The sequence below is a fragment of the Chiloscyllium plagiosum genome, unplaced genomic scaffold, assembly GCF_037043375.1.
Source record: "Chiloscyllium plagiosum isolate Xiang-an unplaced genomic scaffold, Cpla_swu_hap1 HiC_scaffold_16, whole genome shotgun sequence".
Classification (NCBI taxonomy): Eukaryota; Metazoa; Chordata; class Chondrichthyes; order Orectolobiformes; family Hemiscylliidae; genus Chiloscyllium; species Chiloscyllium plagiosum.
Window position 1 is genome coordinate 46,007,544 of NW_028270154.1, and position 25,303 is coordinate 46,032,846.

Consider the following 25,303-nt stretch of genomic DNA (forward strand, 5'->3'; position numbering starts at 1 on the left):
TCCAACTCCAGCTCCAGTTCCCTAACACGGTCTTGGAGGAGCTGGAGATGGGTGCACTTCCTGCAAGTGTTATCAGCAGGCTTGTTCATGTGTCTGCCTAAATGCCTCTGAGATGTTACAACCATACCTACTTCTACCACCTGCCCTGGCAGTATGTTCCAGCCACCCCCTTGTAAAAGACTTGCCTTGCACATCGTCTTTAGAGTTTCTCCCTCTCATTTCAAATCTATGCCCCCTAATATTTGACATTTCCACTCTGGCAAAAAGACTCCGATTGTCCACCACAACCATGCCTCTCCTAATTTTATATACTTAATTCAGGTCACACCTCAGTCTCAGATGCTCTAGCGAAAACAATCTAAGTTTGTCCAACCTCTCCATATAGCTAATACACTCCAATCCAGGTAACATCCTGGTAAACCTTCTGCACCCTCACCAAAGCCTCCACATCTCTACTGTAATGTGGTGACTAGAACTGCACATAATCGTCCAAATGTGGTGTAACTAGAGTTTTATACAGCTGCAAAATGACTTTCAATTTTTACATTCAATGCCTTGACCAATGAAGGCAAGCATGCCATATGCCTTCTTTACCACTTTATCCATGTATGTTGTCACTTTCAGTGAGCTATGGACTTGCATCCAAAATCCCACTGTATATCAATACACCTATGAGTCATGCCATTTACTGTACATTTTTGTTTTGCATTTGATCTGCCAAAATGCATCACCTCACATTTGTCAGGATAAAACTTGTCCAGATAAAATTCCATTTGCCAAGCCTCCTCCCAACTTTCCAACTAATCCACATCCTATATCTTTTGACAACCCTCCTCACTAACCACAACACCACTAACTTCCATGTCATCTGCAAACTTACTAATCGGACCACCTATATTTTTAGGTAAAAAAAATGACTGCAGATTCTGGAAACTATTTTTATCCATATCATTTATATATATTACAAAAGACAGGAGTCCCAGCACTGACCCTTGTGAAACAACACTGATCACAGGCCTTCAGTTCGAAAAATACCCTTCCATATCTACCTCTGTCTTCTATGACCAAGCCAATTTTGTATCCAACTGAGCAATGCACCATGGATCTCATATGATTTAATCTTCTGGACCAGGCTAACATGAGGGACCTTGTCAAATATTTTAGTAAACTCCATGTTGACTATATTCACTACCCTACCCTCATCAATCAACTTTGTCACTTTCTCAAAAAGCTCAATCAAATTTGTGAGACAAGATCTCCCCTGCGCAAAACCATGCTGACTATCTCTAACAATTTCATTCCTTTCTAAATGCGAGCAAATCCCATCTCTAAGAGTCTTCTCCAATAATTTCCCGACCACTGATACAAAACTCATTGGCTTATAATTTTCTGTTGCCCTTCTTAAACAAAGGAACAACATTGGCTATTTGCCAGTATTCTATAAGCCTTGGCTGTGGCTAAAGATGATACAAACATCTCTGTCAAGGCCCAAACAACCTCCTCCCTTGCCTTCTTCAGAATCCTAGGATAGATCCCATCAGGTTCTTAATGCTTTCATGATGCCAAATAATTTCCTCCTTCTTAATATTGACATGCCAGAGAATATTGACATAACTTGCTCAAATCTTAACATAATTAACGCCCTTATCCTTGGCGAATACGAATGCTGAGCACTCATTAAGGAGTAAACAAAAACTGAAAGAACTGCAGATGCTGCAAATCAGAAACAAAAATAGAAATTACTGTAAATGTTCAGTAGGTCTGGCAGCATCTGTGAAGAGAAATCAGAGTTAATGTTTCAGGTGGAGTGATCTTTCAGACCTGAGGAAGGTCACTCGACCGAAAACGTTAACTCTGATTTCTCTGCACAGATGCTGCCAGACCTGTTGAGCTTATCCAGCCAACTTTCTCTGGCTCCAAGCATAAAGTCCCACCTTTGTCCTTTGTTGGACCTACCCTTTCCCTAGCTACCCTCTTACTCCTAATTTATGTATAAAACACCCTGAGATTCTCCTTAATCTTACTCACTAAAGATATTTTGTAGCAAGCACAGCAGCATCAAGAAGTGGAGAAGTCGATGTTTCCAGTTTAACCCTTCTTCAGGAATGGGGATGGGGGTACTTCAAGGCCCTTTTTAGCCCTCCTAATTCCTTTAAGTTGTTTTAAGTTCTTTCCTGTTTCCTTTATTTTCCTCAACTGCCTTATCTGATTTGATCTAAGACTTCACAAAACCTACCTTTGACCAAACAGTTGGCCACCTGACCTTGATAGCTCTTATGTGGATTAATTTTATATAAAATCTAAAATCCAACCCAAACTTTCTATTTTTAATAGGAACAGCGATCCAAACGCTAGTGCTTCCAAATAAACTGTTGAACTATAATCTGGTGTTGTGTGATTTTTAACTTTGTACACACCATTCCAACACTGGCATTTCCAAATCATTAATGCAGGAACACCACCTCCAATTTTATTTTTATTTGTTCATTGGGTGTGAGATTGCTGACTAGACCAATATTTATTGCCCAACCCCAATTATCATGGAGTAGGTGGCTGTGGGCTGCTTTCTCGAACTGCTGCAGTCCTTGAAATTTATGGACACCACAGCACTGTATGAAAGGAATTCCAGGCTCAGTGACAAGGAAGGAACAATACATCTTCAACTCAGGATGGTGTGTAATATGGGCAGAGTCAAGAGTGTGGTGCTGGTAAAACACAGCAGATCAGGCAACATCCGAGGAACAGGAGAATCAACATTTCGGGCAGAAACCCTTCAAGTAGAAGTAAAGAATGCTGCCTGCAATTAGCTTTTATCATTCTGATATGTTAACATAAAAAGCTTTCAAAATTGTTGAAATTCTTGCATCAATTTTGTCGTCTGCACTCTGTTTGATCACTCCTGGTTGCATATCTTGTAGGACATCTTCATCATGTCCTCCCGTCATTCACAGATTGTTCTCATTAGAAGCTTCTTTGTGGTCTAAGGTTACCAGCATACAACGGACAACATAAAATTTGTTTATCTTCAGCAAACAATCAAGAAATGTGAAAGATGAAGTGAATAGAACCACAATAGTAATTTGCATGATGCCAAATACAGGCAGCCTCCAGATCATCCTGTCTCTGGATAATCGGACTTACACTGACAGATGAGCATCACGACGCCCTCAGAAGACCCACTTCCACACTGACTGCATGGTAATTATGATTTGGAGATGCCAGTGTTGGCTTGGGGTGAACAAAGTTAAAAATCATACAACTCCAGATTATAGTCCAATTGGTTTATTTGGAAGTACTAGCTTTCAAAGCGCTGCTTTTTCACCAGGTGGTACCTTTGAAAGCTAGTGCTTCTAAATAAACCTATTGGACTATAACCTGGTGTTGTGAGATTTTTAACTTTGCATGGTAATTACCTGAGAAGTTTAAATTTCTGGTGGGCAATTACCTAGCATCTAGAAATCTCTGTAAAAAAAACCCAACTCTTGAGTTAGAGACAGAGAATTTGGAGGGTTCTGAGTTACATGACAGCTAGCGAGGAAAGATTACAGTGGTCAGCATGCTCTCGCTCCTGTATAACTATAAAACTGACCTCCTTAGTCAGTCATACTGACCCCTGACACAGATACCCAACCTGTCAGCCCTCCCCCAGTGAACGTCCATCCCACCCAACCATCTGCCTTCCCTGACATAACCTAAAATATCCCCTCTCAATGCCCCATGTGTTCTGGGAGGCAGGGTGGACATGATAAAAAATGTGTTTGACAGCAGCAGTGCTTGGAACATTCAGATGAGTAAATCTTTTAAAAATCTCAAGACACTTTATAGAGGTGCAAAAATACGAATGTTCGGAGCAAGTGGATGTAACAGATAGATTTGGGAAATCCTGACTTGCACAGTTTTGCAGACAGTTTTGCAGATTGCAATCTGTAGACTTCATACAACATTTTTGTTTTCACCAGGGATGGGTTTACATTGCAGTTTGCAAGGCATGAGGTGTGTGTGCAGAGACAGGGCCAGTTATAATGCCTGTCTCACTTCTCCAACATTATAGCTTTGCTCCAAGCAGTTTTTAAAGGACTCAAATTTTCACCCCTTATCTCTCTCAATCCTTATTACCCTATGCTAGTAAATGCCTCCTCAACTCAGCCCATGCCACCAATATGCCCCCAAGTGTCCTCACCGTGTGGGCGGCATGGTGGCACAGTGGTTAGCACTGCTGCCTCGCAGCGCCAGAGATCCGGGTTCAATTCCCGCCTCAGGCGACTGACTGTGTGGAGTTTGCACGTTCTCCCCGTGTCTGCGTGGGTTTCCTCCGGGTGCTCCGGTTTCCTCCCACAGTCCAAAGATGTGCAGGTCAGGTGAATTGGCCATGCTAAATTACCCGTAGTGTTAGGTAAGGGATAAATGTAGGGGTATGGGTGGGTTACGCTTCGGCGGGTTGGTGTGGACTTGTTGGGCCGAAGGGCCTGTTTCCACACTGTAAAGTAATCTAATCTAATCTAATCTAATCTAATCTAATCTAATCTAATCAATGTCCTGAAATGATAAAGAAGATAAAAGTACATGGGATCCAGGGTAACTTTGCAAATTGGATCCAAAATGGCTTAGTGGTAGGAGACAGAGTGTGGTGGCAAAATGCTGTTTGTGACTGGAAGTCAGTGTCTAGTGGCGAACAACAGGGATCAGTGCTGGTCCACAATTGTTCATAATATATGCAAGTAATAATAGATAAAAACACCATGAAGGTCCTGCCTTCCCAACCTTACCCTTCCCCTGAACTTTGAGGGCCCTCAGGTTAAATTCACCACAAGTTATCTCTCTCTGACGAGTGAGCAGCCTTATGGCCTTCAGGGAATATGGCTGGTTAGCTTTTCATTTTCTAGGTGTGAACATGCAGGGGGATGATTAATGAGTTTGTGGATGACTGAAAGATTGGCCAGGTTGTCAATAGTGAGGAAGGAGGTCTTAGGGGTTAGAGATAGGAAGGTAGAGATGGATTGGTCAGATGGGCAGATCAGTGGCAGATGTAAGTTAACACTGAAATGTGAGGAAGAGGTAACAAGGCAAGGTTAGTGCCAAATGAAAGATTGACAGGGTTGATAGATACAAGAAGGATGTACTTGATGACCAACATATCCAGAATTAGGGGTCACAGTCTAAGGATAAGGGGTAGGCCTTTTATGACAAGAGATGAAAAGTTTCTTCACCCAGAGCTTGGTGATCCTGTGGAGTTTGCTACCACAGGAAACTCTTAAGGCTAAAACATTGAAAGCTTTCAAGAAATATGTAGATATAGTTCTTAGGATGAAATGAATCAAAGGTTACAATGAGAAAGCAGGAACAGGTTCTAAACTGAATGAACAGCAGAACAGGATCAAATGGCAAAATTCCGATTCCTGCTCCTATTTTCTATGTTTCAAAATCAGGATTGCAATGGAATACTGGAAATGTGACTGGGTGAGCACAGGTCCAACATCACTGAAGAAGCTTAACATTATTGTTGTGGATTTGTGGTGATAAGGTGCGCTGTCACTTTATGAATTCAATCATGTGATGTCATAACATCATTGGTCATTTTGGAGGGAAATAACTCAAGTCTAGCTTGCTGCCTTGCAAAGTGATCACCTCCAAAATAAAGCTTATGTTGTTGTTAAATGCTTAGGCATCCGAACCATCTTGAAATGTAACCACCATCCAGGTTACTGAGTTGGATGATCAGCCATGATCATATTGTGCTGCAGACCAGTTTTGAACGGCAAACTAGCCGATCGCTGCTGCTATATTCTATGTTTCTATGAATGGTAGGACATTGGGAAACTTAGAGGAACAGAAGGATCGGGGGGTGCTTGTCAACAGATCCCTGAAGGTAACAGGACAGGTTAATAGTGTGGTTAAGATGGAATAGGGGGAACTTACCATTAACAGTCATGGCATAATTGTAAGAGCAGAAAGAACATGTTGGAATTGTACAAAACTTTCGTTAGGCCACAGCTGGAGTACTGTGTGCAGTTCTGGTTATCACACTATGGTGTTCTTCTATAATATGCATTTCAGTCATGTGCAAACTTACTAACCCACCCATCAACATTTTCATTCAAGTCATTTATATATATCACAAATAGCAGAGGTCCCAGTGTGGATCCCCGCACAGAACACCACAAGTCACAGACCTCCAGCCTGAAAAACAACATTCCAGAATTACTCTGCCTTCGATGGGCAAGCCAATTCTGAATCCATGTGGCCAAGTCACCATGGATCCCATGCACCTTAATCTTCTGGATGTGCCTACCATGAGGGACCTTGTCGAAAGCCTTACTAAAATCTATCTAGTTAGTAAGACCTGCTCTGCACAAAGCCATGCTGTCCCTAATAAGGTCATGCTTTTCCAAATGTGTTATATTTTCAATTTCCTATATTGAAGTTATAAGCTTATGAGGGAAATGTACAGTGTGGATAGGAAGCAGCTCTTCCATAGTTGAGGGGTCAATAACAAGGGGGCATAATTTTCATGTTAAAGGAAGAGGTTTCAAGGGGATTTGAGGAAAATATCTTTCACCCGCAGAGTGGTAGGAATCCACAATGCACTGACTGGTAGTGCAGTGAAGGCATGAAATCTCACAACCTTTAAAATGTACAAAGATTAACATTTGCAATGTCATAACATTCAAGGCTATGGCCTAAGTGCTGAAAAGTGGGATTAGTGTAGATTGGACAATGAAAACTTGATGGGCTGAAAAGCCTCTTCTGTGCTAAATTATTGTATTTCCATATGCTCACTAAGATTGCCTCATGCCACCTCTAGCCCAGTGTCTTCCATGCCTCTTCAAATTCTCCCTTGCTACTTCTGTGCCCCTTAGATCACCAGTGCCACATCAGCACCTCTATGCTCCCCATGCATCCTCCATAAAACTATGTCAAAGACACAATCTGTTATTACAACTTATTCAAACTGTCATTCATTCTCAAATGAGTGGAGCATGTAATGTTCTGAAATGTATGAACACTTCAAAGTCATTGATGAATTTACACTAGCCACAGAATGCCCTCTCAGAAGAAAAGAGCAGATGATAACTTCAATTTCAAAACAGTGCTTGACAAGAGATCTAAGAAAGCAAAGAGTTAAATTTCTGTTTTCAAATATCAAACAGATTTTTTAAAAAATATGTTGTCAATATTTCCATGCTTTCTGCACAAGGATAAGAAGTGTAAAGTGCTGAAATCCTTCTGCCATGATACTTTCATGGTCTATCTAATTGAAGCTTTCATACAGTTGCAGAACATCAGTTTTTTCTTTCAAAAATTACAAATCACGCTTTTCTAAGCAGTTGCACACTTACCATAATTCTACAATACTATTATTCTTATTGTAAGGTACATTGGTCCTTTACATAATGTTTCTGGGAGAATGGGCATGGAAGTGATATGAGTTGGCATGGAGATAGGATGGGCCATAGGAAAAGGGGCAGTTAGGATGGACATGAATTGGTATTCACTTAGAATGTGACTATAAAGGACCATGGGGATGGTGGGGAGGAGGAGCGTCATGGATTTGCATGGAGAAGATATGTAAAAGATATTTTAAAGTTACGTTTCAAAAGACTACCACATCCAAATTATGACCCATGAGAACTATTGGAGCCCTGGAGATGTCTACGCCTGGAAAGGAGTTGGCCAGATTGGGGATGCAGAGTACTGTTTTGCAACCCAAACCCGTCTCCTGCATCATCCAGCAGTTCGCATGTTGGTAACGTGGTTAGGAATTTCAGAATAGCTCTACCCCCCTCCATTTGTTAGTGGCTCCAGTGTCGTAGAATCATAGAGTCATAGAGATGTACAGCACGGAAACAGATCCTTTGGTCTAACCCATCTGTGCCGACCAGATATCCCAACCCAATCTAGTCCCACCTGTCAGCACTTGGCCCATATCCTTCTAAGCCCTTCCTGTTCATATACCCATCCAAATGTCTTTTAACTGTTGCAATTGTACCAGCCTCCACCACTTCCTCTGGCAGCTCATTCCATATACGTACTACCCTCTGCGTGAAAAAGTTGCCCTTGAGGTCTCTTTTATATCTTTCCCCTCTCACCCTAAACCTATGCCCTCTAGTTCTGGACTCCCCCATCCCAGGGAAAATACTTTGTCTATTTATCCTATCCATGCCCCTCATAATTTTGTAAACCTCTATAAGGTCACCCCTCAGCCTCTGATGCTCCAGGGAAAACAGTCCCAGCCTGTTCAGCCTCTCCCTGTAGCTCAAATCCTCCAACCCTGGCAACATCCTTGTAAATCTTTTCTGAACCCTTTCAAGTTTCACAACATCTTTCCGATAGGAAGGAGACCAGAATTGCACGCAATATTCCAACAGTGGTCTGTGTCCTTAAGATTCTGTGAAAACCTGGCACTGTATCTCCACTAGTGCCCTGGATGCAACCAAAAGAAACATGGCCAGTGGAGATGTGAACATCAAATTCAGCAGGTAACAAATCGCCGTGACAACCTAAATTTTCAAAAGCACTGACAAAAGGTTGAGAAAGCTGAGCCTTTGAAGATTCTTATGCACAAACAGTACTCCTACAACCTCAACCCCTATACTGGTTTATTCTCTGCTGCTCCCTCCACAGCATTTATTTGCTGCAGATGATGCCAATTGCCTTCCTTGCTTAAATACCTGAAGTGGTCATCATGTCAGCCATCCTGATACTGTTTGTGTGAACACCTCTAACTTAATTGATAAGTTTCTGATAAGTATTCTCACCAATACAATTTCCAGACAGAACAACAAAATAATCTCAATCATTATTCAGATTGGAGACATGATGCATTGCAATAAAGTGTTGCTCAATCTCACAAATTTAACAATGCAGCTCCTCCTCATACACTCTCTTTTGCATTTTATAAGGGACATTCAGCCTGGCGGTGACAAAGAAATTAGTACAAGTTTTCTGTGATAGGGACAATTTGAAAGTTAACAGTTGAATATAAAGAAGAAAATTGCACAGTCAGAATCCTAATTTCAGGGTTAAAAAGGATGTTCCAAGTATTTGTCCTCAATCTGTGATAATTGAAGGGAATTGAAATCTTTGGTGAGGAATTGTACCATTTCTGTGAGACGAAGATGATGGCTCTGTCCTTTGTTTAAATGGAATGAGTAGAGTTTCTCCTGGTCATCAATCATGATTCTGGAGCAAGATGCTTTTGTTTTAAGATAGAGTTTTTACACCCGCAACCCATCCCAAATCACTGCTCAAATTAATTTCCATATTGCAAAATGCAAAACCTTCTATGGTCTATTACAGTCAGTCACAGGTTTTGAGAGGTAACGAATGTAATTTTCATAAAATATTTTAGGAGATAAAGATAGACTCGAGCTGAAATGCAAGTTTAGCACAAGGCACCATCTTGGTAAAGGAATTGAAAGTGAACCCTCTTGTGACGCCGTGGTAGCACCATTACCCCTGGATTGGCAGGCCCAGGTTCAGGTGTGTAATAACATCAGATTAGATTAGAAAAACAAACTTAATAATTTTTTTTAAAGGAATTGAAATCATTGGCAGGAACAAGTGTGCAGAAGCATGTTAAACAGCAAAATGACACTTTAAATCATCTGCTATTGTGCATTAAAGATCTTGCCCAGAATTTAGTAACTAGCAGTTTGACTGATTCCTAACTCCCAACCAGCTACTCAAGGGTGATGTGGATGTCAATGTCTTGTCCTTCTTGGCCCAAATGTAACCTTTCGGCATAACTGGTTCACTCATGCCTTTTCGTAACCTCTAGTGTTGACTATCTCACTGCAGTCCTGGCAAATTCAGTCCTGAAAGTCCTCAAATCATTTGGGACAATCACTCCTGGGGATGAACAATCAGAGAACGGTTGTCCCATGAGTAGAACAGAAGAAAATGGTGAGTCGCTGTTCCTGCAATGATAGGCTGGTTCTCTTCCATCCCTGCTGCTGGCAGCTTCACAGAAAATCTACTAGTCCCAATAGCATTCAGAACCAACCTGTCACTGAAAGGGCAGTGAGTAGTTAGGAAAGCCAATGTTTGCACTGAGAGAGTCATTAAGAAAGTGCCTTTTGCTAGGAGTCAAGGGTCAGGGGCCAGGGGCTGGAGGTCAGGATAAGAGGAGCTGGGGAACTGTGAGCTAGTAGTGGGCAGGTTTAGAGCAGAAGAGGCCAAAATGTGGAGAGAGCGATTGGCGACACAAGACTTTGCTTTTAGAAAAGGAGGCTGCAAGGGTGGGTAGGGGGATGGTGGGGGGGGGGGGGGGGGGGAGAGTTGTAGGGAAAGAACAAGGCTGAAAAAGGTGTGATGAGGGTGAAGGAGGCTACAAGAGGGGTATTGAGGGACAAGAAAGCTGCAAAAGGCATGCAGGAATGAAGCAGAAGGAAGAGGGTGAGACAGGGGAAGAAGCAAGCTGAAGAAGGAGGTTGTAATAGCACAAGGGAAGATAAGGAGCCTGGAAGATGGGTGCAGGAAGAAGAACCCTGTAAAGGAAAAAGAACAATATTAAACCTGATTACAAAGAAAATCAATGTGGAATCTCTATCTTAAGGTTCTGTAACTTCAGGACTTATTATGCTTGGAGAAAATGCAGCAGATTGTATTGTGATGGACACTGTCAGTTGTTAACTGTCAATCTGGTAGTAAATACGGTTGTAACTGTCTGTTTAAAATGTCACTTCATGGAAGTGAATATAATGGAAATGCATTAGCTGTAATCTCATGAATCTGTAGGTGGTGTGTTAAGGGTGGGATGGTTTTTCCTATAGAGAAGTGTGTTTCAATTATTTTGAAAAAAACTTTAGCTAATTTATAGGTATTGTCTTGGACCAATGTAAAGACCGTGGTGTCGAGGAAATTGATAATTTCCTTGTGTGCTGTGGTTTTATATTTAATTGTTAATTATTGAGAATATTTACAAATTATTTTAATTCAACGTAAGTATGGAAGATTTTGGCATGACAATACAGTATCACTTAATTAATAAATTAGTGAGATTGAAAATATAACCATTAAAAACTGAAAAGATCTTGATCGGATGGGCCAATGGGCTAAGAAGTGGCAGATGGAGTTTAATTCAGATAAATGCGTGGTGCTGCATTTTGGAAAGGCAAATCAGAGCAGAACTTATACATTTAATGGTAAGGTCCTGGGAAGTGTTGCTGAAAACAGAAACCCCGATGTGCAGATTCATAGTTCCTTGAGTCCCAGGTAGATAAGATAGTGAAGAAGCCGTTTGGTATGCTTTCTTTTATTGGTCAGACCATTGACTACAGGAGTTGGGGGGTCATGTTGTGGCTGTACAGGACATTGGTTAGGTCACTTTTGGAATACTATGTGCAATTCTGGTCTCCCACCTATCCGCTCAACCCCCACTCCAACCTATCACCATCATCCCTCACCTTCATCTACCTATTGCCTTCCAAACTATCTTCCTCCCAGCCCCAGCTCCCCCCTCCCATTTATCTCTCAGCCCCCTTAGCACCCACCCCAACCTCTCCCCTACATTCCTGATGAAGGGCTTATGCCCAAAACGTCATCACCCTGCTTCACGGATGCTGCCTGACCTGCTGTGCTTTTCCAGCATCACACGTTTTGACTACAACTGGCGTTGTGTGATTTTTAACTTTGTCCACCCTAGTTCAACAGTGGCACCTCCACATCATGGCACATTTATATTGACAGCATTCGTTTTACTGATCATAAGGAATTTCAACTTTGATCAATGCATTGAACTACATCCATTATGCTAAATCTCTATAAATTATTGGATAGGCACAAACTTGTGTATCATGTAAAATTCTAAGCATCACTTTCGAAAGGAATCTGAAGGGCCTCAAAGATGCTGAGAATGTTTACCAGCATGATGCCTAGGATAAGGAACTTAAGTTGTGATCTTGGGTTTTTCTATGTTACTTTAAATAAAGATCAAATTTCAGAGTGGGGTCTAGGGCAAAGGTCATGTCCTTAACGGCACGTGTTGGGCACTTCAGAGAGAAATTATTAAAACACCTTATTGCATAAATGATAATAGATAAATGGGAATTCCTTTTCCAAAAAGCAGCAGACTCCCACTCAGTTATTCTTTTAAAATCTAAATTTGGTAGATTTTTAATCATCAAGATTACTAAACTGTATGTTGTCAAGATGGATGATTTGAGTAAAGATACAGATCACCCATAATCCCATTAAATGGTAAAACAGGCTTACAGGTTCAAGTGCCTTAATGTCCTAATTCTATTCTTATGTTTTTAGAATTAAAATGGATAACCACAGTCTGTTCCTCACAATATTCAAATAATGAATTCTCCCACATACAAATCCAATGTTAAAAGTCATCAGCTAAGTAGCATACCAAATTGCATCTGAATGAAATACTCAAAACTGGCATATTGTTATTGAAAGATATTAAACTATGGGATGATTATGGCAGGGACTGTTAAAGGGAAATTTGAATACCCAGTTATCAACCTCAGGAATTATATAAGATTCCAGCTTTAAAACAAATGAATTTTACTGTACAAAAAGCAATTAAAACAAATACAATTAAATACTATCTTAGGTGTATACTGATACTTTACATTGAAAGCTTAATATGTGGCAATGCTGCTTCTTTAATAAGGTTACGCTGTCTTTGGCTTTTTTTTCAGAGAGGTCGTAAAAGCAGTGATTCCGTAAAGGCTAGGTTTGAAGGATTTTAGGGCCAGTTTGATTATAGCTAATAGATACTGCCTCAGGAAAAAAGGCTTTCAAGTTAAAAAAAAACTTGTACAATGAAAGGACATTGGCCAGTTCTCCCAGTTCAGTTTTTACTCTGGTTTGGTTTGGTTTGGTTTTGGCAAGCAGTTGTTGTGAAACTGCTTTAAAGAAGCAGATCCATGCTGATCACCAATCTCTTCGACCTCTCTCCTGTAAGACCCTGTGTTCGATTTTACCTTTTGTGCCAAGGGGTGTTTATGCAGATTGTTGCAAGTATTTGGAATAGCATACTAAATTGGGATAATCTGTTGGATTTTCACATAGGTTGTTACTCTATATTTTGTTTTCTTTTGTTTGTGTTTCATTTAGTAATTTTGTAAATAATTTCTGTTTATTTGAAACTAAGTGGTTTGACCAGCTGCATCCCTCCTGAAATATCCGCTCTACACCTGCTTGAAAAAACGAGCAAAGTAAGGGTCCAGGCTACTTTCTTGAAATATACAGAGGAAGTCTGGCCTGGTCCATAAAAAATAAAACACAATTGCAATTTTCAATTGGACAACTCCTTTTTCTTTAATGACTTCCTTCCAGGAAGTCTTTGGCTACTAAAGGCTCTTGAAGGCTCCTTCACTTTCTGAAGGATAAACCAAAATGCCACAGCTCTCAGTAAGTCACTGATTTCTCTTCAGTGTTAGTTATTTTTCAAGTTATAAAATTCCAAATAGATCCTTCCATTAATTTTTAGTTAAGCAAACTTCCACTATACATTCAAAACCTTTTTCTCAGCTCAAACTTCATTGCATTCTACAAGTTATCTGCTCAGTGCCTCCTTGTCACAATCATTCTTGAATTCTCCTAGCTCTAATGCTTCTGGCCTACAATGACCTAACGCCTATAAGTAAGCTCTTGCTTACCTTACTGAACTCACCACTTAGATCTACTGACCTGGCTTCTTTCAATTTCAACCCCAAAGACGTTTTTGGAAAATTCCATTGACAACTATTACAATCAAGACTCAGTGTTCTTCACCTTTCTGGAATTAGATGGTTGAAATGACCAATAGGTTTTTATATTAATTCATTTTTCATTTCAAGTCAAACTTTTGATCATAATGCCTATTGAATAATTTCAATTTCTAATGAAGCCATGGTAGTTAGCTTTTCACAGACTTACTGTCTGCAGTTCTCCAGCCAAATGAAGGCCACCTGTTGTTTTATTGCCTTTCTCCCTCCTAACCCTGGCCTCACATGAAACCCTTTGAACTGCCATTATTTGAGGTGAAGTGGCTATTTTTAAAGTGCAGCTTTTAATTGGCTTTACCCTTACATGTTTATCGTTCCCAAAAACTCAACATTATTACTGAAATATATTAATATAAATCATGAAATTAAATGATTATGACATCTGTTATTGATTACTAATGACACCCTGTTAAAAGGAATACTTTCCATTTATCTTTACAGAAAATGAAAGATTGTACAGAGTTAAGAATAGCTATTTATGCTCTTATTATGTGCTTTTGCTATGTAGATTCATATTATTTTAAAATCTGTCCTAATACCTATATTTTAATATGCCTTTGCTAGCTTCCATTGGGTAATTGGGTAAGATGTTGTGCTGTAGATCAGTATCAAATGGACAAATACTGGAATTATCAATAATTTGTCCTAAGAGTAATAAATGTTACTGCAAGGGACCTTTAGCAGCTTAGTATTTCAAGATAGACACACCACCTCCCTTTTTTCTGAATGATTAACAATGAACAATAAATGCTCTTATTATGAGTAGTGCCCAAAGCATGAGAAATAATTTTAATATAAACAATGTGGAATTTACCAAAAAGGTTTACTAAAATTGCAAAAGCCAACCTCTCCAGCATTTTTATCTTTAAGGACACAGTTGTATTTTGTTTGATGTGTTATTGTATCAGTATATGGGTAAACGAGTGGTTCACTGCATAATAGCTGAGCAGCCCCTATCAAATATCAATATGCCTTTCAGTAGTGTGAATATTGCAATCATAAACCCCATATTTGATTCAATAGATAGATGGAACACAATGACCATGGTAGCCTATCTATCGGAGTCAAAATTATTCTTTTTTTCTCAAGGGCTACCCTTTGATTTGCAGGTATGGCTTACAGTCATAGAGTCATAGAGATGTACAGCATGGAAATAGACCCTTCGGTCCAACCCATCCATGCCGACCAGATATCCCAACCCAATCTAGTCTCACCTGCCAGCACCTGGCCCATATCCCTCCAAACCCTTCCTATTCATATACCCATCCAAATACCTTTTAAATGCTGCAATTGTACTAGCCTCCATCGCTTCCTTTGGCACCTCATTTCATACACGCACCATCCTCTGTGTGAAAAAGTTGCCCCATAGGTCTCTTTTATATCTTTCGACTCTCCCCCTAAACCTATGCCTTCTAGTTCTGGACTCCCCCAGGGAAAATACTTTGTCTACTTTTCCTATCCATGCCCTTCATGATTTTGTAAACCTTTATAAGGTCACCCCTCAGCCTCCGACACTCCAGGGAAAACAGCCCTAGCCTATTCAACCTTTCCATATAGCTCAAATCCTCCAACCCTGGCAACATCCTTGTAAATCTTTTCTGAACCCTTTCAAGTTTCACAACATCTTTCTGATAGGAAGAAGACCAAGATTGCACACAATACTCCAATAGATACAATATTAAACTCTGTCTGCCACTCCTCAGCCCATTGGCCCATCTGATGAAGATCCCGTTGTTGTCCTCTACATCTCCAGTTTTGGTGCTGGGATGTGTGTGTGTGCGCGCACAAGTGTGTGCGAGTATGACAGAGTATATGCCTGTGAGAGGGTTTGCACATGAATGTAAGTGTGGGGGGATGTATGTGTGTGTTTGTCTGAGAGAGAGCATATCTATAAGAGAGGATATGTGTGAGTATGATCATGTGTAAGAGTGTGTGTGTATGTGTGCTTGTGTGTGTGTGTGTGTAAAGTATATAGTTAGTGGGGTCACCTGTAATGTGACATGAACCCAACGTCCCGGTTGAAGCCATTCTCATGGGTACCAAACTTGGCTATCAGCCTGTGCTTGGCGACTCTGCATTGTTGTATATCCTGAAGTCTGCCTTGAAGGACGGTCAACCGAATATCCAAGGCCAAATGTCCTTGACTGCTGAAGTGTTCCCTCTCTGGTGATTGTTGCGCAGTGCCCATTCATCTGATGTCGTAGCATCTGCTTGGTCTTGCCAATATATCAAGCCTCGGGGAATTCTTGCCTACAGTGTATCAGATAGACAACGTTGGCTGAGTCACATGAGTACCTGCCGCGTACATGGTGGTGGTGTCCCCACATGTAATGGTATTATCCATGTCAACACTCTGACACGCCTTGCAGTGGTTGCCATGACAGGGTTGTACAGTGTCATGGTCGATGTTTGCTTGGAGGCTGAGCAGTTTGTTGCAAACAATGGTCTGTCTTAGGGTTGGCAGATGTTTAAAGGTGAGAAGATCTTTGCGAGGTGCTCATTCCCATTGGTAATATGTTGCAGGCTGTGAAGTACATAACGTAGTTTCTCCACTCCTGGAAAGTACTGGACAATGACGGGTACCCTTTCGGTTGTATCTGATACAAACATTAGCAAATTCTGTAGCTAGGGGACAATGGTTGTTGTTAGGAATGTTCTTCATTCGCTGTTTTGGCTATTTGGTGTCGTAGCTTTGGTAGGTTAGTTTTTGTAGTTGTGTATGTGGTAGGGAGTGGTACTGTATGAACTGTTTGATAAACTTATTTTGCCAAATAATCTTGGTATTAGGAGAATGATATACTGAAATGACAATGTTCCAGAAGTTTCAACATTTACTTGTCTCAATACATGCCAATTTTTCCAGATAATTAAAAACGTAGATTGCAAGAGAATAAATAATAATGATAATAAAGGTTGTTCTGTAATTCTCTAATGTTGGATTGATAGAGATCTTTACACCATAAAGAGAATATATTGATTTTGGAAAGGGCAGGATTTTCTGTTTTTGCATTGGGACTTCAAGTTAAGAGTCCAATGCGGATCCTGAATCTCAGGAGCAGTCACTCAACTTAGATTTCTCCTTGATCAGTCACTCAATAGCCAGACACTCACTTGAGACATATTAAGGATGGCAGGAAGGCTGTCCATCATAGAAGGAGCTGCAGCCTGCCATTGTAGATAAAGGAAGAAGGAAATCATCTCAGATTTTGATGTGTCCTTGAAGCACTTTCAACACCTTTGAAATAAAAATGACTGTAGCTGCTGGGCCACAGAGAAGAGGGAACCTTTCCAGAAAACTGCCATGCTCCTTATATTGTGCAGGTTGACTGGAAAGTTTCAGTTGGCCTCTGATCAGTGGCTTTAATTGGCTTACTAGCTAATGCTGCTGGCAGGTGGTTATCCTGATCAACCTTCCTGAACAGGAGTTAGAGAAAGGAAGGTACTAGCACTTTAGCATGTAAGTCAACAACAAAGAATTATGTGCTTATCTGTCTCCATTGGCCTCTGAACATTCTGTCCATTGAGTAAACTACAGATTTTCAAAGCCTAAAATTTACGGCATGAGGAGAGATTTTACAAACTCAACTTCCTCCCCTTAGAAATGAGAAAGTTAAGTGGAGATTTGATGGAGGCATTCAAAAATCACAAGTGATTTTGCTGGAGTAAATAAGGAAAACAAATGTTTCCGCTCCACTGTCAGCAGATCAGACATAGATTTAAGGCTTTGGGCAACAGAACCTGTGGTAACACGCAGAAGAAAAAGCTATGAGTTGTTATATTAGATTAGATTAGATTACTTACAGTGTGGAAACAGGCCCTTCCGCCCAACAAGTCCACACCGGCCCTCCGAAGAGCAACCCACCCAGACCCGTTGTCCCCGTGTCTGCGTGGGTTTCCTCCGGGTGCTCTGGAGGGGTATGGGTGGGTTGCGCTTCGGCGGGTCGGTGGGACTTGTTGGGCCGAAGGGCCTGTTTCCACACTGTAATGTAATCTAAACCCATTCCCCTACATTTACCACTTCACCTAACACTACGAGCAATTTAGCATGGCCAATTCACCTAACCTGCACATTTTTGGACTGTGGGAGGAAACCCACGCAGACACGGGGAGAATGTGCAATGTTGGAATATGCTGCCTGAAAGGCTGATGAAAAGAAGCTCAATAAGGGCTTCCGAAAAGGAATTAGATAAATATTTGAAGAGGGCAATTGTAGGAAAGAGCTAGGGAACTACGATTCATTGAACAACTTTTAGAAAGAGGTATCACAATTGGCTGACTCAGCATCTTCTCTGCTGTATGCCTTGGTCATTAATAGCACCAGAGTTGTTTTAAATAGCCAGATGCATAATTTATGAAATCAACAGGAACTAAATGTTCTGACGAGTGGCAATATAGATTGCTACTCTGTTCATTTTTTTTCCATTTCAGACAGGAGTTTCTGATCAGGCTTTCCTTAAGAAATGCTGAGCCGTACTTCCATTCTAACAGTCGCGCAGAATTGTCAGAGGAAGGTAAACCACGTCTACTTTTCAAAGCACTCAGCTGCCGTATTCTGTGAAAGATCCAGAAACACAGTCACTTTAGCAGCTGCTGTCAAACAGTAAGTATAGACGCTAAGTGTGAGGTCACGATGCTAGGTCGGTAGGGTGACATCTCAGTAGGTAGCCAGTTGTCTAGGGGATAGATGCCAAGTGATTATGGTGCCAGGTAAGTGATGTAGTGTTAGCATAGGTTGTGGTGGTTGGGAGAAATTGAGTCCTGAAGGGCAGGGTGGGAGTGGTAGGCGAAAGTGGGTACTGCAGATGCTGGAGATTAGAATCAAGATTAGAGCAGTGCTGGAAAAGCACAGCAGGTCAGGCAGCATCTCAGGAAAATCGATGTTTCAGGCAAAAGCCCTTCATCAAGGTGGGAATGGTAGTGGAGCCAGGGGGTGAGGTTAGGTCCAGTATGGGGGATGTGTGGGGTGGAGTCACAGTCATACAGTCAGAGTCTTACAGCATGAAACACACCTTCAGTCCGACTCGTCCATGCCAGCCAAGTTTCCCAAACTAAACTAGTCCCACTTGTCTGCATTTGGCCCAGATCCCTCTAAACCTTCCCTATTCACGTACCTGTCCATATGTCTTTTAAATTTTGTAACTGTACCTGTATTCACCACTTCCTCTGGCACCACTTCATTCCACATGCCACAATTTAACTCTACATATGCAGAAGTTGCCAGTTTCAAAAAGAGCAGTACCAATAAACATTAAGCCAACCACTACTCTCATGAAAAACTGGGATATTACAGCTTGAAAATGGGAAACCAACTTCAAGTCGGTATTTAGGATTTAGTGTATTAAAGACGGCATAGCCCTATATAAACTGGTGTCACAAGAACAGCCTCATCAATAAAGCAGGGGCTGGTTGTGGGAATGGAAAGCAATCCAACCATCGAAAGTTCAATTGACTGGAATTCATTTTCTTCACCTAAAGTTACAAAACATCATACATGCAGATTACAAACCAATTGTAGTCCAACATTGGGGTTATAATGCATATAGATCCAGACTGTGCTTGCAAAACACCTTTAGTACATAAAGTGTTCCAAAGATTTTCAATGGCATGACAAACCATGAATAGAATTAGAGAATTACAGGATTGTGGGACAAAAGGAAATTACAGAAAGAAAGAGTGATTTGATGATGCAAGGTTTAAATTTAGCATCACTTAAAGAACACTTAAATATACACAAAATGAACAAGGGTGATGGTTGAACAAGCCAACAGCTTAGTTTTGGAGGAAGTTAAGTTTAGAATATAGGTGGTCAGCCAGGAATGTATTAGATTAGTCAAATGTAGAGGTAAGAGACACTGAAAGGGAAGCAGTGGATATCCTAAGGTGGAGGAGACATGGGTGATATTACAAAAGTGAAAATAGACAGTATTAGTGAATCTCATCTTAGAGTCAACTATAACACCAGGGTGACAAATAAACTGCATCAGCCTCTGTGGTCAGTGGCTAGAGAGTTGACAGTAGCTTCAATCTTCCCAATATTTAATTAGGATGAATTCTTGATCAAATACTGGATGTCAGATAATCTTCCAATTAGCAATGTGGCACATTAGGTTGAAAACAAGATTTGAGAGAGGTGATGAGCTAGAGCTGGGTGTCATGACTGCACTCATGGAAGCAAATGATATCTTCATGCTTCTCCTTGGTCACAAGCAATGAAGGAGCCAAGATAGATCCTTGGAGGAACAAAGAGAATTTTAAAAGGAGCAGACACAGAAGCCACTATAGATTATTCCATGTGCACTATTAGTTAATAAAGTCAGGAGTGTAGTCCCGTAGACATGGATGCCAGCGGTGAGTTGAAAGAGGATGGTGCAGTCACAAAGAAGAAAGGCAAGGGTAGTTTACTTTGGTTACAGTCACAAATGCCTTCCAAGAAGAGTCATTTGGTACCTCAGCAAAGATTAGAGTGAGATTGGAGGGAACCAACCATGAATTTCCATCAAAAATCACATGGAATTTGAGAGTGTGCTAACAGAAGGATTTTCCAGCTAAATGTTCTACCCACTTCAATCCTTAGTTTTATCATGTCCCTAAGATATGCCACAAAATTTATTCTGCAAAAGAAACATTGATTTAACTTTGCTGCAAGAATGATATTATCTTCTAATTAGGAGATGTTCAATTTAAAAAAAACACACCTCAACGTAGTTAAACTATACCAGAACATTCAAAACTAGTATCAAATCATTTGGCTGAAATAAGCAGAATAGTACTATTTCAGAGTTGACCTTTTTCACTCTAAACAAGAAAGATTATCCATTACACAAAAAGTGCCAGGGCTAAATTTAGGTGGCAGCGCATGGCTGATAACGTGAAGTTGAGGATCTGGAAAGAGAATCATTGCTGAAGGTTTTGGATTTGTAGTGTGTACTGGGTATCCCGTTCAGGTCCAAACTGGGTTGGTCTAAATGTGGTCCGGAGTCCATATGGAATTAGACGGTCCCATAGGCAGATACTGAGGAAGGAGATGTGGCTGTGGTAGCGAGTCTGCTTGAGGATGTGGTTGAAGAGCTTCAGGGCAGAGGAGTGGAGTTGGGGAGTGCAATCAGAGAGGGACTCACTGAGATCATTGTAGAGACAGGAGGAGAACTTCTTCAAGGCAGGCATCTTTGGAAGAGGCTTTGCAGTACAGTTGAAATCAACTAGGAGAAAGTGAGGACTGCAGATGCTGGAGATCAGAGTCGAGAGTGTGTGGTGCCGGAACAGCACAAAAGGTCAGGCAGCATCCGATCCTGCCAGAATCAACGTTTCGGGCAGGAGCCCTTCATCAGTACTCCTGATGAAGGGCTCCTGCCTGAAACGTCAATTTTCCTGCTCCTCATAAGCTGCCTGACCTGCTGTGCTTTTCCAGAACCACAAACTCTCGACACTGATCTCCAGCATCCACAGTCTTCACTTTCTCCTAAATTTAGGTGGAGTAATTAAGGGCCAACAATTTGGAACAAAAAAGTTGTCAAACTTCTGCGCAACATGGAGCAGTTGGGAGTAACTCAGGGCACACAAGAATATTTTGACTTTATGGTATAGGAAACGTAGCATTTTCTGCTAAGTTTATGTTAAGATTAAAAAGTAAAATTCTTATGTTACCTCTTGCAGCAGTGAAACTTCTTCTGCTATGATCTCAAATCTGACAGCATTCAGCTGCATTTAGATACTCACATGCCCAATGTCCACATCTAAAGCACTCCTGGCTGTTCACAGTGAACTATATGCATCTTCAGCCAGAAGTGTCACCTGGGGTTGAGTGCAGAGTTAGAGATGGATTGTGTCAGGAGTAGGGACAGGAGATAAGGGGGAAAGGGGAAGTAGATGTTGAGTGTGTGAAGGGGCCTTGGATGCCATGCTGGGAGAGGGATTGGGGGTCAGTTCAGAGTAGGTTAAGAAGGGTCAAGGGAAGTAGGGGTTTTGCAGTGGGTGGTGAGGGGATAATGGGTCTGGAGCGGGTTGAGGGGTTGGCTGCTGGGGTGTCAGGTATTGGCAGATGTAGCTGAGTGTAGGGTCAGTCGAATAGTTGCTCAAGAGTTGGATTATGTATTTCATAGCCTAATTTTTCCTGAGTAACCATTTACTTAATTCCATCAGAACGCTCTGAACTCTCCAATTGAAATGGAGAGTTTCAGAAGGTTCCAGGTCCAGGGAAATCACCCAGCAGAATCTTCCTGTCCTGGACAATGCCTTTGGTGCTTGCTGTGATGGGTCTTCTGCAGGATCTCCCTACCCAATCCAATCAAACGCTCGAATAACAACTGTCTGGCCATCAGAAATTCTCTTGAATCACTGGATGTAAATGTCAAATACATGCACCTTTACTTATGAAATTAAGAAAGTCAAATAGGAATATTGCTGGTGAGTTTTCTCAGATCTATAAGAAAGATGCTGAATAGATGTGTGGAAAACCCAGAAGGAAAAACCAAAAAACTCTGTGAATGACTCATACTGGTCCAACTTGTATACTTCAGAACAGTGCTCCAGTACAACAAGTACATTGATTTTAAAGTATTACATTTTGTTTACAGGTTGGCTTGAATATTGTTGTATTATCATCTAGTTTTATTAGCACATGTAGCAATGCTGAAATTTGTTTGTGAACTTGATGGCAGAAAGGTAACGAGAGGTGCAGTAAAGATGACGTACAGCAGTTCAGAGACTCATGATTATTTGCTATTGTAGCAGGTAAAACCAGGCTCCATTAACATATAAATAGTTGTGTCATTTTAGAACTTTTAAAAATGATTACAAAAACTAATGTAATTTTTTTTAATATTCCACATAAAAGTAAGCCTACTATGAAGTAATTTGCAATATAAAGTTTGGCTTTGTTAAGCCTATCGCAGAAATGGTAGGTTAATCCAGAAAGTTATAGACATTTTGATCAGAGCTTAACAAGGAACAAAATATAGCATTCTAAGTACTATAAGAAAGTCATGAGAATTACAATTATTAATTCCACCATCTTTTGAAGGAAACAAATACTTGGTCAGCACATTAAACCCTCATTGATGTTGACCTTGCTTATTGTTAAAAACAGGATGCAACATCATATTTAAACTACAAGTACTGAATATCACCATAAGATTACAATTTTTAAAACTTGAGCAAATATAAATGACAGACCTCCGTAAAATGTAAATGGTTTTCAATTTTATACAGAAAATCACGGATAACTTCCAAGTAATCATCCCTTTTATTCAATTCATAATTTTGCTTGGAATACAGTTGTTATCTCTTACCTGGAGCAAATACTTTCTGCCCGAATTGCTAAGGATACTGAACAGAATCTACTAATCAGATGTATCAATATCTTTCCATAGCACAGACTAGCTTTACCAAGTGAAGTCAACTGGAAAATTGATGAAGCAATAACTCATAACAATTATTTGTTTCACATATTACATGCTCAGCAGCACATGCTTCCATTTTATAAAAATAATAAGAATATTATATGATCATCAGAACTCAGGCAATTACATTGCCCATAATGCAATTCTTTGAGCATTATAAAGATTAAAGTGCAAATACCTGGATTTAAATGCACCAGGTAATGAATTGACAAATTTCATGTAATATATATATACCCTTTTATCTAAATGAATCTTTAACATGTCGATAATAAGCCACGTGCAGGACATCAACCCAAACTCTTCAATGACAATACCTTGCGTCAGCCTAGATCCAACTATATTATTTCAGGCTCATAGTACAATCACCATGACAACAATGTGAACTGGCAAATGCAGCTACCACCAGATTGATCATAGGAACTTCATAGGAAAAGATCAATCCTAATGTTAAATAAGAGCGAGATGAATTTATTTTAAATAGTTTATCAGTGTGCAAGTTAACATAGATTATGTACAATCACATTTTCATTAAATCAGCTGTTTATTTCTGCAGAAAATACGTGAGTATAATACGTTATTTCCTGTTAGCATGCCTAATATAAAATGCTTTTAAATGCATTATACACATTCATATTCATAAGGTAAAGATCTGGACCCATTCACTGGCAATAATTCTTGCTCCAGTTCAGATAACATATCAGATTATAGATATAAAATGCAGCTTGAAACTGCCATGTTCTTCTGAATTCTGTTTCACAACAGCTCTACCAGCAACAGAATATTCTAATAAAAATTCTGTGCTACAGATAAATAGCATAAGACAGTAGTGAATTATATCTACACTTACCAGAACCAGCAACCTCTTTCAGTACAACACCCTTTTCTCTACAGCCATCCATGCAAAATAATCAGCAGCTGCAGACTGGGACTTATCCCATCCCCCAAACCCTGCCCAGGCACTTCATATGGTATCTTCCTAATTAGGAAGCTCCATTGCACTAGTCTTAGTTCCAGGTGTCACAGAACTGAACATGGATGTAGGACACAGAATCTATATAAAGGGGGAAAAGGAAGAGAACAAATCATTACCACATTCTAGCAAGGAAAACCAGAATAGACAATCTGTAAGGACAAACAGTATAGGGTTGACAAACACAAAACTGTACAAGGAGGGAAATATTTGACAATAATAGTATTATGACTTTTAGTATTTGCACATTAATTTCTAACATTAATGAGCAATCTTTTTAATACATATCTCTCAACAGTTTCACCATATGTTTGAGCTTAAACACAAAAAGCAATATGACTTGTATTAAAAGAAATATCAGTTTTCATCATTGAGCTGTAGTAAAATCAGGTCTGATAGTGTACATTTTAGAAATCTTCTCCATTCCCTTTTTGCATTATTCCATCAACTAGTTTAAATTTATATCATCTTTTCTGACTCAGTGCTGTAACCAAACCATTCCTAGACTAAATCATCATTGTATGTTTAGTTAAAAAATCCAAAATGCTCATTAATAATTTTGTAATATCTAAAAATTTGATTTAATATTCAATCACAGCATATCAAGAGCAAGGAAAGCAATGTGCCAGACTGTTCAAGGTCAAAGCATACTCAAGCAACAATGAATAAGATGGCAACTCACACCATTCAAATCAACAATGTGGATTTTGCTTTTTGAACTGTCCGGTAAACTGCTGTTTATACTGCTCCCAGATATTATCATGTGTGTAGCTATGTTTGTTAAAAAGCACTACACCTAAAGGTGAATTTTCATACCTTGGCCTAAAAATGCAAATATAGTCTGGAAGACATGCTAACCACAGATCAGCCCCGTTTCTGATATGTTTCTATGTAGGTTCATTTTCTGTTATCGCAGATGCCTGCTATTCTGACAGGTTATGTGTATAATTTGCTTATTAACACATTCTTTCATGAGGTACATATCTTGTTTGTAATTTAAATTACTATTTTAAAAATTATGAGAAGGCAGAATTTACAAATTACATGGAAAAATGGCGAAACACTGCAGAGGAGCAAAGCAATTAGTACACAAATCACTAAGCGCAAGTGTGAAGGTATAAGAAGTAATCAAAAAGCCTAATGAAATGTCAGCATTTATCTTGAAGAGTTGGATTACAGAAGTGAAGAGGTTGTGCTTCATTTCTCCAAGC

The 25,303-nt window shown here is 40.1% G+C and overlaps 1 protein-coding gene across 1 annotated transcript in view; it reads right to left on the reverse strand.

Annotated features, from left to right (window-relative positions):
* Positions 1-24,028, reverse strand: part of LOC122556664 (PH and SEC7 domain-containing protein 2) — a 196,886-nt gene extending 172,858 nt beyond the window's left edge. Inside the window, exon 1 of the mRNA XM_087995355.1 lies at positions 23,970-24,028. The gene's annotated coding sequence lies outside the window, so the exon portion shown is untranslated. The remainder of the gene's footprint in view (positions 1-23,969) is intronic.
* Between the last annotated feature and the right edge of the window lie 1,275 nt (positions 24,029-25,303).